The following is a 19,530-nucleotide window of genomic DNA, read 5'->3' as shown; positions in this document are numbered from 1 at the left end:
GATCAAAAACTCAAAAACCTGTATCAACCCAAAAACTTGAAACCTTCTCTGTACATTTTTCACTCTACTCTCTCCCTTTGACAACAATGCCAAAGATGGGGTACTACTCAAAAAAATAAATATACATGGGTATTGTTGGTGTAAATAATTATTCATCTTGGATATTATTACACTTACTTAAGTTTACTTAGGAAATGCATTTCATAGTAGTTTGGGTATGAGACACTTGGGTGTTTGTGCCACATTGGGATAGTGTGTGTAGGATAATTTCCACCTTTTATGGTGTTGATCTTGTTGTTACACTCCACATTCAGTGGGTGATCCACCTCATGTGGATTATTATATTATTTATCCTACCTACCCACACCTATTTCCTACCTACCCTTGTTTCTTATTGAGCCACATGTCATGTTTGTGTGCTCACATATCCATATAGCCTTGCCTATATAAGCAGGCTTATATTCATTGTATGCAATGCTTAATGATCCACTTGATCATATTTTTCATCTTGATAGAATACAGTTTATTTCTATCATCTATTTTGTTCTCTATTATTTGTGTTTTCCATTGCCTCTTGATCTTGGCAAAATCTCACATGGTATCAGAGTTGGTCCATGTCTCACATGGTATCAGAGCCATTAGAGTGTCATTGGTTTTCCAATTGAGAGAAATTTGATGCTATTTGGGGTTTGAATTTTGGATCTTTCTATTGTAGGTTATTATTGAAGCTTGATGGATCAAATTTGAGGTTACCATTGGATTGAGGAGGTCCGAAAAAGTCAGTTTTGCCTTTTGTTTCATCCAAATCAAACTTCGGAGGTGAAATCTAGAGGCATTTGAAGTTTGAAGCCGCGACGAAAATTTTCCAGAAATTATAATTTTGCAAGCGATTTTCAAATAGTGATATCTCACTCATCCGAACTCCCTTTTTCGAGAAATTTTTTTTGCTTTGGGGTAGAATTTTGGGATCCGTACAATGGTATAAGATTTTTCTATTTCTCGGATACAGGTTTTTCGGAAATCGTGAAATCTCGATTTTTACAACTTTGGAGGCTTCATTTGGGCTCATATGGACTCCTTTTCAGGTGCTATTTTTTTTGAAAATGCATATTTTTTCATCTACTTTCATAATCTTCCATTTGTTTGCAGTAATTTTAAGTAGAAATTGTACTTTCATTATTTGGCCATTTTTGGCATATTTGGTACTTGCATTTTGTTTGGATCTCAGTTTAGATCACTAGCAGTATTTGTTGAAGTCTCTTAGATCTCATTTTGAGAAGTTGTAAATTAAAATCAGAAGTCCACTTAGCCTTGTTTTGCAAGTGGCCTATTGTACACGCACTACATATAAAGTGCCAAAATCATCATTTTTGGGGGGGTACTTTGATTGAGTTAATTTAGGGGGGGGTGTCTCTTGTGCTTTTGTGCTCTTGTGCTCATTCCTTTTTGCTGCTATGGGTTCTTCTAAGTTTCCTCTCTTAACTCCTCATAATTATGCTACTTGGAAAATTGATGCACGGAGTAAACTAATGGAAAAAAGACTAACTCATTACATTGATGGAACTATTGTTGCTCCCGCTGATCCTAAGGCTGATCCAATTGGTCACTTGGATTGGCTCACTAAAAATATCATGGAAATTGGTACCTTAAGAAAGTACATATCAAAGGATCTCATTTTCATATTGAGAAGTGTACTCTAATCAAGGATGCTTGGAAAAAGTTTCAAGACTTGTATGGTCAAGTTGATGAGATTAGGGGATATCAAATTGATAGTGATCTCACCATGTTAGATCCCAAGAACTTTGATACTATACAAGATTATGTCACTAAGGCAAATGAGTTGAGGGCACAACTCAAAGATTGTGGCATTGATAAGAAGGATACTCAATTGATATTCAACTTGATAGGCAAGCTTCCACAAGAATATGCAACATTTGTTTCTAGTTTCCAAACCCATAGGATGACAATGGGTTCAAGCTACACAATGTCTACATTTGATGCTTTCAATGAAATGTTGATGATGGAGCAAACTAAGTTGATAAGCATGGGTATTCTTAAGGCTTCTAAGTCTCAAGCATTAGTGGCAAATCAAGGGAACAAAGGAAATCAAGGAAAGGACAACTCAAACAAGAAGAAATGGCAATCAAAGCCTAAGGAAAAAGCACCATCTTCTCCACAACAAGGAGATTCATCCTCTTCCAAGAGGGATAATTCACCAAAGAGGGAGAGACCTACTCGTGCCTATTGTAAAAAGGTTGGTCACGAGGAGCGTTGTTTCCATTCTAAGAAGATTGATGAGCTCACACATATCATCAAAAAGCATAACGTTGATTTGCCTAATGTCTATAAGAAGGATGATTCATCAACTTCCACTTCCTCACATTCAAAAGGAAAAGGGAAAGCATTCATGGCTTCTACAAGTGGGAAGACTCACTCTTTTGGGACAAGAAAAGGAAAAGCTCTTTGTGCTACTACTAGTCATGATTCAGAGAGATGGCTTCTAGATTCGGGGGCTTCTCATCACATGGCATCTTCGTAGTCTATGTTCTCTACATTTGAGCCTTGCACCATGCCGCAGATTTTGATGGGCAATCATACATACATGGATGTGATTGGGAAAGGATATATTGACATTGGGGATAACTCCTTCAATGATGTGTTGTGTGTACCCCACTTGACAAACAATCTCCTTTCTATCTATCAAATCATACATGGCGCAACTAAGAGTGTTGTAGAGTTCACACCTGAGTCAGTTTTCATTAGAGACTTGGAGAGTAGAGCTATCATTGCAACTGGGGTGGTTGATCACGCATCTCAGTTATACTCCTTTTCAAATTTTGTTGATGATGATGATTTCACATTTGATGATTCTACACATGATGATCACACTTCTTGTGATGGTTCAGATTTTGAGGAGAACTTTGGGCACTTGAACATGGGGATTCTGACATGTGACCCCATTCTTGAGCCTTGTATTCCATCTCCTCATATTGATATCACATCACCTATTGTACCTGATGATGTGGATAGTGCGATTGTTTTTCCTTCATGTGATTGAGTGCAACAGGATATTCATTGTCTTCCAGCTTCAGATCAATGGGATGATTACTTGACAGACATTGCAGGTTTATTTATGGAATCCTACATTGTAGATTTGGGAGACATCATTCATGAAATTCATCTTCTCTTTGATGAAGATGATCCTTCTTTGATTTTTGTGAGGGATAACTTTGACCCTCTTGTGCATTCTCTACATGATCAATCTTTAGAGGTTGACATGATTGCGGATACTTATGTACAACAGTTGGAGGAGGTCTCTTTATTTTTTGAGGAGACATGTGAGTCTTTGGGACATGTTCTACATCCATCTCCACTAGATCTTGGAGTGCCTTTTTCAGTAGTGTGGCATAGTTTACCACCTTTGGAGGGGGTATCTTTCAGCATTGACATGAAGACACTTGAGTAGTTTTTAGAGATTCCTTTCATCATGAGTTTTTTTCATACATCTTGCCTTCATGATTGGGGAGACTTCATGGATACACCTTTGGTTTTGTTTCTTCCTAAGGGGAGGAATGTTGTTCGATGATTGTGGAGCAGTTTCTTCATACATCGAGCTTCTATCATTGGTGCAGATTCCACATTGAGGGGGGGCTTCCTAGCTTCTCTTCTTCTCTCATATGGGGGGGACTTTTTCCTCACATGGGGTTTTGTTCCTCACATTCTTCTATGAGAGTTCTCTTGTATGTTTTCATCTCTCTTTTGGGGGAGGGTTTTTTCTTATTAGTTTTTTCTCTCTTTCCCCACTTTGTAAGAGATTTCATTGCATTGGTTTTCATGCATTTGAATTTGTACATGGGTACCTAACATGGCCTAGTAGCCGGGACCCATCTTGCATTGCTTAGTTGCATTGTAGACTTAAGTGCATTCCCATAAGTTGCACTTAAGGGGGGTGTTGGTGTAAATAATTATTCATCTTGGATATTATTACACTTACTTAAGTTTACTTAGGAAATGCATTTCATAGTAGTTTGGGTATGAGACACTTGGGTGTTTGTGCCACATTGGGATAGTGTGTGTAGGATAATTTCCACCTTTTATGGTGTTGATCTTGTTGTTACACTCCACATTCAGTGGGTGATCCACCTCATGTGGACTATTATATTATTTCTCCTACCTACCCACACCTATTTCCTACCTACCGTTGTTTCTGATTGAGCCACATGTCATGTTTGTGTGCTCACATATCCATATAGCCTTGCCTATATAAGCAGGCTTATATTCATTGTATGCAATACTTAATGATCCACTTGATCATATTTTTCATCTTGATAGAATACAGTTTATTTCTATCATCTATTTTGTTCTCTCTTATTTGTGTTTTCCATTGCCTCTTGATCTTGGCAAAATCTCACATGGTATCAGAGCTGGTCCATGTCTCACAGTATATACCAAATATTCTATACATACTTGAAGATATCTACAAAAATGGTCTTCAAAAATCCTAAATGGGTATCCCATCCATTTTTCAAGTTATCCAAAACTGTAATGAATGCACTAAAAACATAGGCATAAATATCCACATCCTTCAATTTAGATGAAACAGGTTGAGCCATTATCTTCAAGCAATCAATTTTATTGCTCAACATGGTGTCCATCTAGGGAGCAATAAGGTTCTGAAGCTCACCAAATCACCTCAGTATTCTCTCCTTTTCTGAATTAAGGCTCGAGATTTGATCAGTAAGAGCCATCACCTAACCTTCTATACTGCTAGCAAGGGCAACATTTTAATCAAATGACTGAGCTATACTATCAAGTTTGCACTGGCAAACACTAACCTTCATATCTATATCTAAGGTGAATTTGGGCAGTGAAAGGCATGACTTGTATATCTTCTGGCCTTCACTCAATGCCTCAGAGATAGTCTATAGTCCTTTATTTAATCTAACTCTATTGTCTTCAATCATTTTTCAGAAGGTATACATTCTCATCTCCTTGAATCTATCCAATACCTTCTTGGTGGTTGCCTTCTCCAGTGATTCAAAATTGGTATTGATATTGTTATTTAACTGTAAGAGCTTACTAAAGGAGTTAGAATTTGGATCTAGCTGTACTTCCAGTGCCGCCTTTTGTAAAACACCTACTGATATCTCAATCAACTTCTTGTCCTCATTCTTTGATTTCACTAAGTCCTGACTAGCTTGAGCCTGGACTGCTACAACGACCATTGGCCTTTCTATCAGGGACATTTGCCTAATGTCAATAGTTTTATCAAAATTAATGGAGATCTGGAGGAGTATTATTTTCCCCTTGTCCTTAGGAGTTTCAATTGCCATGACTATCGAGACATTGTCATTTTTCTGCTCTCCCTTATCGATCTCTTCTTCCTTATCGTGTACTTTATCTTTCTTTGCCTTTTCTCTTTCTACAACCTTTCCTTCTTTATCCTTTTCATTTTCTTCAACCTGTGCACCAATGTCACCGCTTGGTGTAGTAACATCTTTAGGTGTCTCTAGGGCTACTTCACCTTTCGTTTCCACTGACTCTGGATGATCAACCGAAGGATTTTGGTTTTCTGCTGCATCAAGGGTTACATTGGCCTGGTCTTTCGGATGCGAAGTGTCTTCCTTTTGAGGTTCATCATCATACTTAGGTTTGCTTGGAAATCGATTGTCCTTTAGGAATATTTTCCATGTTTCTTCGATCTCTTTTCTTACTTTTTCAAACCTGCCAACCACGAGCCTATTTACTCTAATTTTGGTTCTGAATTCCTTTCAATTGGTCAGCTCCATGAGATTATCAACTTCTTCTTGAGATATGCAAGCATTTATATTTATCAATTCACACTCTTTCATTTCCTTATCTAATATGCTTGCAGTTAGGCTTCTAGCATCAAGAATATTATACAAATATTTCGAAATGCTATGTTCTAACTCAATTAATGACTTTATGAAGTTATGAAAATGCAACACAACAACTTCCTCAACTTCCCTTTTCTCATCAAAATCATCATAGTATACATTGATATTCTTAAGATTACCATCCTTAACTATTTCATTAGTTAGTTCTTTTGCGGTTAATGGAGGAATAAAGGTATATTTACCTTCCACCTTGCTGGATTTAAGGTCCTTATCAAATTATGTCCTTACCCTTTTTCCTCTTTTAGGCCTGCCAGTTAGAGAGAGTTCAGATTGTGCCTTCTTGCTTGATTGACCACCGCTAAACCATGGTTTCCTAATCACTTTGATAAATTCTCCTTTCTTCTTTTCTTTCTCTTCTTCCTCATATGACTCGATCTTAGAGGCAATAGGAGATATAGCTACATAAGTTCTTTTAGGATTTTTCTTCTAGTTCAATACTCCTTTTCTGAGTGAGCTTTGAGATGTAGATGAATTCACTGGAGTAGAGGAAGACTTAGTCTCCTTAGGCTTTAACTGGGAGGGAACTAGTTCAATCTTAGGCTTCTTAGATTCAATCTTTTCTTTCTCCTTACACTTCTTAATAGATTCTTTGTTAAAACCCTTCTGTTCTGCTACAACCTCAACCATCTTTGTTACTTTTCTCTTCCTTTCTAGTTGCGTGAACTTCTTGTGCAATTCCATGTCTTTCTCTTTGAATGTACCAAATTTTTCTTCAAAAGGGTCAACTGGTTTTCTCAAAAGGTGTTGTGCATATCCTTCAAGAGTTTGAGCATCTACCTCATAACCCATCGGCATTATCCATACTTTTCTAGGCTCTACTGCCTCTATATGGCATTGGTCCTTATCCAACATGAAAGAGAAAGATTCTGCATATTGTCTACTACCTCCTTAAGGATCCTTACTCTATTCTTCATTCTGCCTTGGAAGGTTTTGAAGAAGCTCCATAGGGAAGCTGCCTGATTCTCTCTATTTCCCAATCTCTATAGACCTTGTTTGATTTGAGAGGCCACAATTAAGTTATAAGTCGATTGGACTCTGCCTATCCTGAGGATCTCATTCATGAAATACATGGCTAGACAAACAATTAGTGAACCAAATTTGAAGACATTCTTCTTGTTAGTTTTTTATTTTCTTTAAGTTGCTCAGGAGCTCTTCAAGAAGAACTATTCTCAAATCATACTGCATATCCTCTTTTACCATTTGACAAGCTGCATATATCATTGTACCAGAGACAAAATTAAATCTGCTAGACTGATAAACTTTGTATCCAATAATCATAGAAAAAAATTTGACATCATATTCCAAGATATCATCAATTGTCATTGACCTTTTGTCAAATCAAGCACCAATTAGATTTGTGATGGTAGGGTTTGTCACCTTTCTCAAGTTAGGTTTCCCATTGGTTTGATTAAGGCATGTGACTGCATGGATTGCCTTCTTGGTTATCTTGTAGGGTTTTTCCAACCATATGAATTCACCATGGACACAACTTAGAATACACCTCACCCATTCATCCTTATTGAATGTTGGAAAGTGGACAAACTACGTGAAACCCTTCCTCTGAAACTATGCATATTCCGGTTTGGGATTTCCAACTTTATCCATTATCTGCTTAGTATACAAGGTTAAGATGTCCTTATTTCTAGTCTCCTCAATTGTGCAATAAATGTATGCTCTCACATCATCAACATGCAAAAATCCATAGGGAATAGATGAAAAAGCACCATTGGGATCATCCTCAATAGACTTAAATGGGTATCTTTTGAATTGCAGCCTTGCTTGATCAGGAAATTCTACTACCAGAGGAGTGTCAACAAAAGAAGATGCCATTTCAAGAAATTTAGGTTTCAAATGCTTTGGTAAATACCTCTTTCTTATGTTGGATCCACAAAAAGTCCTTGTCAGATCACTTCAAGCCTTCTGATCGCCTTAGAAACTAGTTCACCTCATTGTGCAGCTTCAAAAGTTTGTTTGCAATGTGAGAAATGATTCACATTTCGCTCTTTTTAACTTCACAAACCATAAATTTAAGTTAAAATAAATGCCACTGTAAAGTTCAACCAAATGTCTTGTTTAGCATAATCCATTCTACCTGATTCCAATATCGGCAAGAAGAATTCCAGATAATCATCACAATCAACCTTGATTGATCACATATCTCTCCAGGGGGTTCTGCAAGATTTATCATGAAGATGCCACCACCTAAGGCCAAAAGCCTTAGTTGCCGGATGAAGCACCTGCACCAAATTCAGGTGCAGATCCATTGTCTACCTCAGATTTGTCTTTTCTAACCCACATATTCTCATGCTTGTTCTTGTTCTCTTCTACTTTTGCTTTGCCTTTCTCATCTGATTTACCTTTGTTTACCAAAGCATTATTCTTGCTTCTACTATACTTTGCAATGTGACCAGTTTTGTTGCATGCATGACAAACAATATTTTTCTGCATAGGTCTGAAATTAATCTGATTTGGTCTCACCTTGCATTCGTTAGAGATATGTCCAAACATTCCACGAGCATAACATCTCTTGTTCTTAAAATTGTTCATTATTGCTCTGCACATGTTTGACTTGTGACCAAAATTATTGCAAATGAAACACTGACCGGTAAAGGTAGGACCATTGATCATATTAATCATTCCATTATTCATCCTACTTCTGCATAGATTTGCCATATGACCAAATTTATTGCAATTAAAACATCTACCATTGAATTTATGGGCATTAGACTGTCTTACCAGAGGATTCTTTGTCTTCTTATGATTAGCGTTTGCATTACTTTGTCTAGATCCAGAGGATTCTACTTTCTCAAATCTGAGTGCTTGCATGTCTTTTCCATGCCTCTAACTTTCCAGCATCTCATCAAGCCTTGTTGAGCTATCATTGAATTTTTCTTTGCATTCATTTGCAGTAGTAATTTCATCTCTTAGGGCAACAATATGTCTTTCAAGTTCTTGACCTTTATTCCTTGATTGTGTCAACTCAAGCTTCAACTGATCATTCTCATAGGTGAGCTTGAAGCATTCATCTGATCTATCTTTCAATGATTGAGTCAAACTTTCTTCATTCTTCTTCCGGTCTTCAATCTCCTTAGTGGTGCAGGAGCACCTAAGGGTGAGAAAAGACCCTTTCAAATTTTGGCAATTTTGGCATAAGGACCGGTGTTTGTCCATTAGGTTGTCTATTTGGAGCTTGGAGTGCATTTTGACTTCCTTTGAAAATTTCATGTATCGGCTTACCCATCCCGATAACTTGATGAGGTACCATGGCTATCAGCGGGACTATTTTCTACCTACCCCAATAGGCCGATGAGGTCACAAGCGGAGTGGAGTGAGCGGAGTGAGTCCATTGTGGAGCCATCGGGTATCGACAAGACATGTTTTGGGCTAACTTGATGACCCGATGGGAAAACATGCAGGTTGGAGCGCATCATCGGCCATCAGAAAGACTGTCTCGATGCTAGCCTAATGACTCGATGGAAACTAATGTGGAAGTGTGCAATGTGTGAAATGCCATTGGACATCGGAGTAAGTGTTTTGCGACTACTTCGATGACCCAATAGGTAGACATGTGAGTTGTAAACCACCATGGGACATCCCGATTAGTGTTGCAGTGTGAACCTGATGACCCGATGGAGGTTGAAAGACAATTACAATGAGAAACCAATTGTGTCGAGTTCGATCTTGTCCGTTAGGGATGTTCTCATGATATGTCGCAAAGGATATAAAAGACCCCAATGGGAATTCTATAAGGGGTTAGATTTGGAATTATTGGATGTGATAGTTCCATGAAACAAACATCTTTTGAATAGCTATTTGTAGACCATTTTCTATTTTCCTTTCTTAGAGTTCTGTAAATAATGGCTTAAGCTATAAATGCTCGTGTGATAGAGTAGATGTTTCTTTTCTGTGTTATGTGAGTTCCAATTCTGTGTTCGTGCCAAGCTCAGTTTTGTAAATAAGTTGTCATTTTGTTTCTTGTTTTTTGTTAGTGTCAAGTAGTCATAAACATGGCTCTGTCTTGACTCTCCATCATGGGATCCATACAACCATTGGAAGTTGTCAAGAAGAGCCAGTCATGTACAATAGAGTTCCTTTTGTAGTAAACCTGGGAGTGGCGTCGGTCATTTCAACAAACTAGCCCTAGGTGAGCTTGATAATAGCCCGACTAGGTATTAGTGACCAAAAAGGAAATCACTTGCAGGGTAGACCGGAGTCTAGGCTATCAGCCTAAGACTAGAGGAAGATGGGATCAAAGGGAGAGAAGATCCAAGCATGAGGAGGAAAAAAACTTAGTAAAAGTCTTAGGTATAATCCGTGACTGAGTAAACCCTGCAAGGTGTCTGGTTAGATTCAGTGGGTTAGTGAGTTGGTGGATTTACGAGAGTGAATTCACAAGGAGCAGAGTAACAACCCTCGGTAGTGAGGACCTAGAGTGGATTAGGGGAATAGAGAGAAGTATTCTCAGGTTAGGCTAGGTTTCATTCTTTTAAAGTGTGTAGCTGCAACACAAAACACTCAATAAATCATTACAAGCAATGGTTATAAAATTAATCAACGAAAGATAAAACCATAGCTAATCGATCTATTGCCTCCTAGTAAATGTGAGTATGAATTTTGCTCTCAGATCTGGTTATGCAAATTCCAGTGACTTGAGTACACTTAAATGGAGGATTTAAATGATGAAGATGCATAAGCTAGCAATGATAGCATGATTAAGCTACATGATTTCATGATTATTCTAGAAAATAAGTTAGAATGAAGATGCAATTAAGCTAAAATTGAACATGATAACAATGCTAAGAATGATTTGCTAAGAGCTATATGCCTATAGTAACAATGCTTGAATGCAAATGAGATGGGATGATTCAGGGCCCTTTGAACTCCAAAATGACATCTATTTATAGGATTTCCCAAGGCTAGGGGTGAGGTGGCAGGAATCAACCATCAAGATTGATTTGAAGATATCAATGGTTAAATCGGAGGTGATTGGCAAAGAGGTTGGATTAAAGGGAACATCTGTCATCTCTATGGTGACAAGTGTCAAGAGGCTTCTAAAAGAGGTTGGATGAAAGGGAACACTTAGTGACAAGTGTCACATAGATTCTAGAAGAGGGTAAAGTGTTCAAGGAAAGGGACATGTGGGTAAATGGAATGGGTTAGGTTTAGGAATGGTTAGGTTAGGTGGTTAAAAGTTAGGAGAATTTGTGGGTAATTTGAATTTAGAAATTCAAATAATAGGAAAAGGCTAATTAATTTCAACAACTCATAATTGATTTGTTTTAATTAATTAGAAGATTGGAAGAAATGATTTTGATGGAGAAGAATTAATTAATTAGAGAGGACTATTGAAATGAACCTATTAAATAAATCCTTAGATTTATTAATAAGTAGATGAAAGGGGAGGATTTTAATCAAATTGTTGATGAATTCAATTAAATTGGGGAGGGAGATTAATTAAATAATTGCTTATTCAATTAATTATCTTCAAACCATTTTTAGGTGTATACATTTTGCCCCTGTTTGAAGCGAGGTGTTATGACACGTTGATTCAAAGAATAATCTAATTTTGATGATGATATTGGTTTGATAGGATGCCCCAACTCTTGATTGCTAAATTACAGTATGATGATGCCCCCTAAGGAGATCAATTGAGATAATTGATCTTTGGAGTGTTTTCAACTTTGCGAAATTGATATCCCGATAGATTTGATTTGATTTCTGCAACTGTGGTTGATGAAAATGCGAGTTCTTTGATTAGCCTGATTGATTAGATTGATAAGATCAAGATTCAGTCTGGTTTCAGAAATGACACCTCATGTATAAGACAAAGATGATCAAAGCATCCAGTTTCAGGAAGGATACATCCTGTATAAGACATGATCTGAACATCTAGTTTCAGGAAGGATACATCCTGTATAAGACATGAATTAGATTTTCTGGTTTCAGGAAAGATACATCCTATATAAGACATGATAAAATTGATTAGGTTTGTTTGATTGATTGAATTGATAATGTTGATTAGATAAAGAACTGACAGTTTGTTGATATCAAGTTGTAGAAAGATTCGGATATGCTGATGTTGATTCTGGTGAGAGGGATAGTATAAGATTTTCACTGGGTCGATAATATCTGTAGAGATATAAGTCATTCATTTGATTGTGTATACACTTGTGATGATACTTTGATGATTCCTGTGATAGATTTAACCTTGGATAAAAGGAGCATGCAGAATCCCATGCAAGAATGAAATGCAAGCTAAAATGCAAAGTTTCGACCAGACCAGTCACTGGATTATTGCGCTTTGTCATCATTGAGCTTTTGAAATGTGGGAAGTGAGTGCAAACATTGATTGTATAATTAAACCATGATGACCTGAGCACTTATTTCCTAGATTTTGATATAGCAAGTTAGCATAAGCATCAAGGTGTAATTGAACTGAGATGACCTGAGTGTTGCTTGTGTAAAATAGGCAGTATTAATCATTTCAATACGTAAATTGGAAATGTCTTCAATGATACTCCGATGATAATGTCTCAAGACAAATTTGCACATATTAATGATTAATTTTCAGACAACAGACAAGAAAAGTATCATGTTCCTTCCTTGTTCCTCTAGTCAATGACATCCTGGAGTCACTTAGAAATCATGATAGAGAAAATCAATATAGAAAAGTTAAACAATCATGTTAAATCATTATCCAAAAATATATCATCCACTGAAAGTGTGTGATGTGCTTAGATTTATTTTGTGATAGCTTGATAGTTGATAGTTTGATCTCCTGTTCAATGTTGGATGTGTCTCAGTTTTCACTTGATAAGAGTTGTCTAATTGTTGTTCTACTTGTTTGATTTATCCCAAAATGATCAAGAGTTTGCCCCTAGCTAGGTGTAGGATTTTGCCTCAAGACTAGAAACAAAGTTGTTATGATATATCTAATGATCCAAACCATGGCAAGAAGCCACCTAGGATGTCTGCGTATGTACAAAGGATTTATGATGATCAGCGCTGATGGAAAATGAATGATTGCACTAATAGATGGAAGAGCCAGTGGACAGATAGCGCCTGTTTGCTAGGTTTTCAACATCTATTTTTATTGCACTTAAACTGATTTTTGTTTTTTTAAAAATTAAAATTTTTTTTTTTGCACTATTTTTTGATTTTTCTGCTTTTTCATTGTTTTTGAATTTTTCTTCTTTTTCACTATTTTTGATTTTTTCTTTCTACTTTTTCAGACATAAAACTTCTTCAGATGCATGCTATTGATAGTGTAGATAGGAAATGTGGAAATCATCAAAGCAAATCAATATTAGTCTAGCTCAATCACAAAAGCTCAAATGCAATGATCAATCCTAAACACACTCAATAAAGACATGAAAACAAGACATTCAAGATTGAAAACTAAGCAAACCAAATGCAGACTTGAATGTCTCCTTCATGTGGCTCCATTGTCCTTCTTTCTCCTTCAAATAGCTTTGTTTATGGATCTCACCTACTAGTGCATAAGCATGATGTGAAAGCAAGTAGACAAGATTATAGCGCAAGAATACTCGAAGCGTGATTGATTCGACCAGGTAGGGATCAGGGGTCTTGATTGAAGAAATTCATCCAATTTATAGACAAATTGGAGAAATGATCAAATTAGCATGAAGAGATTCGAATGGAAATTGCAAATCAAGAATGTCAATTATGACAAATTATGACAAATTTGCACTTTCTATGCAAGATTAATTGATTGATAATTATGACAAAATTATGACAAATTTCTATGTCAAAATTGATTGATTATCAATTATGACAAATTATGACAAATTGAAATGTCATTCCCATGAAATTAGGAAAAAATTGAAAATTAGATGAATTAGAAATTAGGAAATTAGGAATTAGAAATTAGGAATTAGAAATTGATGAAAAATTAGGAAATTAGGAATTAGGAGAAATTAGGTAAATCAATTAATAATTCGTCATTTATTAATTAATTCACAAAAAGAGGAATAATTAGTTAGCCAATTAAATAAACATTTAATTGGGACACGAAGACTTAGGATAAATAAATAATTTATTAATCCTAGAGGGGGAAATGACAAATAGGGTTAAATGAATAAAATCATGAAACCCTAAAAGATGAATTAGAAATGCAAGGATGACAATTAGGTCATGACAAAAGATAATTGACGTCGATTCGATTTGATCATGATTTTGACTTGATAAATGACCAATGCTGATAAGTGATTTGATTGATAAATGCGCCAATTGACGAGGAACAATGACTAATTGATCCAAATTGTCATAATTGAGAAAGACGATGATCGATGACAAATCGATCGCAAAATGAAAAGATTGAAAATGACAATGATTGATGACAAATCGATCACAAAGTGACAAGATTGAAAATGTCAATGATCGATGACATATCGATTGCAAGACGACAAGATTGATGACAATTTGATCAGAGGACAAGGATCGATGATGAATCGATTGCAAGATGACAAGATTGAAAAGAGGACAAAACCCTAATTAGGATTGACGATGTCCAAAATGATGACAAATTAACATGCACATTGATGCGATAGGATAAGATCGATCAAAATCATGACTAAAGATTGTTATCGACAAGACCAAATTTGAGAGTGAGACAAATGAAGAAATGCAGAAGAAAGACTCGATGCTCGCAAATGATAAAGACCAAGTGCAAATCATAGGAGAAATGTTAATGCGACGCAAAAACCCTAAAATAAGGCAATGCGCAAATGTTAAAGTACGACTCCGCAAGCATTGACCATTTTTAGACGTCTACATTTTGCCCCTCTTTCAAACAATGCGATTTTAAGTGTTATTTCAAAGAACAATAATGAAAATGCCCCAGACAATAACAATGACATATGCATGCCCCCTCGAGTAATTGGCTGGAAACATCTAGAAAAGAGGCCAATTGATCGATAAGAATGATAGAACATGATAGGAGCAAACAGACTGACAATCGGAGATCGGATGCATATTGAGGGTGTAAAGGACAAGCAATTGAGGGTGCAAAAGACCATGACCAACATAAGATGGAGAGGGTGCACGTCCATCTATGCACTGACAAAGATCTATAAATGAGACAAGGAGAGTGAAAATTGCTCATTTGCACTAGCCAAAGAGGAGGATTTGTTGCTCTGGAAACGGACACTTGCAGAGAGATGGCAAACATTCCAATGGCAGATCACCTTGGAGAACATGTATGCACGTACAGATGACCGAACAACATAGGAGCAATGGTATGTATCTCAAAAACCCATATTTTCAATTTTATGAATTTGACTGGCTTGCGGGACATTGCGGGGCCTGCAGGGAATGCAAAAATTGACTTCTATGCTTGTGTAGGGCGAATCCTGCACTTGTGTAGGGTCTTCTACACTTGTGTAGGGGACACAAGCGCAAGACTGATCACACAGGCACAGTTGTGCATTATGAACCCTAATTTAGTCAAAAATGGCATATGAATGAGCCGAAAAAGGGGGGATAAGGGTAGGATAGGTCAAAAGAGATTAGAAACACCCTGATTTGTGGATGAAATGAGGAAATACAACCCGTAGGAGCAAACCCTAAAACTAACAAAATATGCCCCAATTGTGATGCAGAGTTGACAGTATCCATTGATCACGCGAGAGAACCGACCAGACTGCTTCATGTTACAACATAGACTCAGGAGCACGGACATAGATACATTAGCAGGACTTGGGATATACTATATCACATTCATGCATGAGATTAGGGAAAACACAAGACTGCTTACCGCATTGGTAGAGCGATGGCATTCATAGACTTCCTCTTTCCATCTGGCGACTGGAGAGGCGACTGTGACACTAGAGGATGTATGGCGTATCCTCTGCATTCTGATTCATGGAGAGATGATAGAGTATGACCCAGTGACAGGGAGAGATGCATTATGCAGATTATTTGAGTGCGACATAGATGATCTGGATATCGTAGAGAGGGAGATCGGCTGGGAGACCATGGCATCAGAGTATGATCGACGATATGTGGTGATAGCATGCCTACTAGCAGGGGATAGATGAGGACATGGATTCCCTATTGGATGGGGAAGCGTGCTAGAGTGGATGGCGATAGAGGGGATGGTGTACGCATGGGGACCATGCATGCTTGTTATGCTATATTTTTAGTTGCATCAGATAGCATATCAGGGAGTGCAGACTTTGAGCTGTGGAGTCACACTGTTACAGGTATGGGCATTTGAGCACATAGCCATATGTCAACCGATTGCAAAGAGATAGGTAGTACCACATCGAGCATATGTGTACTGCTATGGGGGAGCACTGAGATAGGGTCCTTTTGGATACATATTGTATTGGTGACACGAGCTAGATAGACTGAGAGAGTTCACATGGAGGCCATATCGTGATTGCCCTGGATGGTCAGATGATAGTGATGAGCTACCGTATTGTAGATAGGAGAGGTAATTGATTAGGCGACCAGTGAATCACCAAAGAGTGATTGAGATGTACCTACCAGAGAGAGTCAGACGACAGTTTGGAGAGAGGCAGGATGTACCTAGGAGGACTGCACACTTTGCCTGATCTCATAGAGAGATGAGTTAGTGGGGGAGTATGATTCAGCCACACATAGCATATGCTGACTTCACATAGCTAAAATAGAGACAGTGGGATTGGAGATCAGATGTGGAGGACGCCGGGATGATAGAGGAGTATGAGAGATGGTTTGCATGACGACAACCAGTGCCATTGACAGATCCTAATATTCCAGTACCGAGGAGATAGGAGGACTTCCCACTCGTAGGAGAGGAGGAGGGAGATGATGAGGATGAGGAGGATGAGGGTGGGGATGAGGATGAGGGGGATGATGAGGATGAAGATGATGAGAGGGATGACGATCATGAGCCAGATTCAGGCGAGCAGGAGTCATTGCAGGATATACCCATAGAGCCGGAGACAGCTAACATAGAGGAGATGGAGATGTGTAGGGCTACCATAGCGAGTCAGCATGATCATATTGCGACATTAGAGAGATAGAATGCTATCTTGAGGATAGAGCAGGATCAGTTCAAAGCAGAGATAGCCAGACTTACAGCGGCTCGAGATACAACAATAGCTCTGGCACATCGAGAAGAACAAAGAGTCATTGAGTATATTGGGTCGATTAGGGATGCCAGTGCACGTGAGATGGCACAGATGTTGGTAGAGATCAGAGAGAAGATATGCCATTGGAGGACACTATATGAGAGTGCAGTCCAACTAGAGCAAAGAGCAGCTTCATATCGAGCACGATCGAGGACAGAGAGTACGGCACGCTCTCGGAGGTCAGTGAGCAGCATGGGGGTGAGTGGACCTATGAGACCACCACAGCCAGGACCAGGAGGGACATCATCCTTGAGACATGGTAGGGATGAGGAGGACAGAGGGAGCACCCAGTGATAGAGGCACATGCTCCTTATGACGGACAGATGTAGTTTGACATTATGTAGTCAGCCTGCGGGCCATACTTAGGACAGACAATCCAATTTTTGTACTCTGATATTATTTGGATATATGATATGATATGCATCGATATGATGGGATGCGATGTGTTATGACGTATGTTATTTTCCATGCACTATTGATGGATTATTGTGGAACATGTATGGATATATTTTTTATGTGTTTATGATGCATTTATAATATGAAATGGATAAAATGCTTGATGTGATGCTTGATGTAATGCAAATGTACTAACCAATGAATGCAAGATGCAACATATGTGTTTGGGGAAATCAGAGCACTAGACCGAACTGACTATCCGAACGAACGGAAGAAATGTTAGTACGAAGAAAATGAGATAGAGGATAGTTAGAGATGAAGAAAAACTTGCTTTCAGTAATGCACTTTGTAGGTGAGAACCTTTATTTTAATGTAGCAAAATGGATGCGTAGCATCATGGCATTGAAGGCCAGAGCTGAAATGCAACCCTTTTTGCAAAAGACAGACACATCACAGACAAACAACAATCACAACAAAAAAGAAAGAGACCATGAACCATCCCAGTAACTCTAAATCACTCAGTGACATCATCGAGCAACATAGGAACATGATCGAAGCCAAAGATAAATCAGTAAAAAGATAAGATGCACAAATTCCAACAAGTCAAACAAGAATCTTGATCTTCATTGTCAAAAGTTGAAAGTGCTGATAGGACGATCATGCTGTCTGGTTTAGGGAATGCGGTACCCCGTCTAAGACAGGACACAGTCTGGTTTCGAGTATACCACACCCTGTATAAGATCCATGATAGTAGTGACAAGGATAGATGATATTGATGTTGATTGATTGATATGACAATTGTGATCAGTTTGAATGTCTGGTTTGAGTGAAAAAGTTCATCTGTTAATGTGTGATTCCATTCAAGCGCAGTGTGTGATTGCATGTTGTTGGAGGGATGCTCAGTGATCTGTCTTATGCACAAAGGGGATATGTTTTTGTTTTTATTTTTCTTTTCGAGTTTTTACAATTTTTTTTGTGTTCATTTTTTCAGGACTTTATTTGACTTTTTAGGGAGTTTTTTCAGGACATTATTTGATTTTTTTTATGATTTTTTCAGGACATTTTTCAATTTTTTTGGATTATTTTAGGACATTTTTCAATTTTTTTGGATTATTTCAGGACATTTTTCATTTTTTTTTTGGATTATTTCAGGACATTTTTCAATTTTTTTGGATTATTTCAAGACATTTTTCGATTTTTATGATTTTTTCAGGACATTTTTCAATTTTTTATGATTTTTTCAGAACATTTTTCAATTATTTTTGTTTTATTTCAGGACATTTTTCAATTTTTTTGAATTATTTCAGGACATTTTTCATTTTTTTTATGATTTTGCCCCCAGTGTCTAGCAAGGCAAGGAATATGACAGGTGAATAAATAGGCTTTCTGAAATGTTGGTGGATAGAGGGAAGACAAAGGCCTTTTATTATGGAGACAATATGGATGCAATTTTCAAGGGATATTGCGTGATGGGACAAGAGACTGGATATGACAATGTAAAGCAGTGACATGGCATGAGGGACATGTCAAGAGGTTTTGGAAACCATGTTTAAATTTTGCATCCTTATGTCAGATCAAGATCAAGGAATGAAACAGAGTGTATGGATAGTGATAAGATATGGATAGGATAAGCAAGACCAAGAATGGATAAGGGACATGGACTAAAGGTCGGGATTGGCTAAGGGATAGTGGTAGAAAGTTGCAATAAGCCAGGGAATATGGATGAAAGGTTGTAATAAGAAAATGGATAAAGACCAAAAGCTATGATGGAATAAAAGCTACAAACAAGATGCATGATGCTCATGACGATCCTCAGCCTTGTCAAGATAAAAGGTGGAAAGGGAAACTAGACATTAGGGACAATAGGATATGAAGGGTATGACATGGTATGATAGGATAATGAAGGGCAATAGGATATGAAGGAGGAAACTTTCCCCCAAGTGTGGTGTGCAAGGAGTTCATAGATTACGCATTACGCCTGTTTGCCAGGTTTTCATCACCTTACTTTCCCAAGGCGCCTGTTTGCCAGGTTTTCACCAGTGGACAAATTATTTTTCTTTACTTTTTTTCTTTTTTTT

This window comes from Cryptomeria japonica, chromosome 9, assembly GCF_030272615.1.
Source record: "Cryptomeria japonica chromosome 9, Sugi_1.0, whole genome shotgun sequence".
NCBI classification, from domain to species: domain Eukaryota; kingdom Viridiplantae; phylum Streptophyta; class Pinopsida; order Cupressales; family Cupressaceae; genus Cryptomeria; species Cryptomeria japonica.
This window is presented reverse-complemented; position numbering follows the sequence as displayed.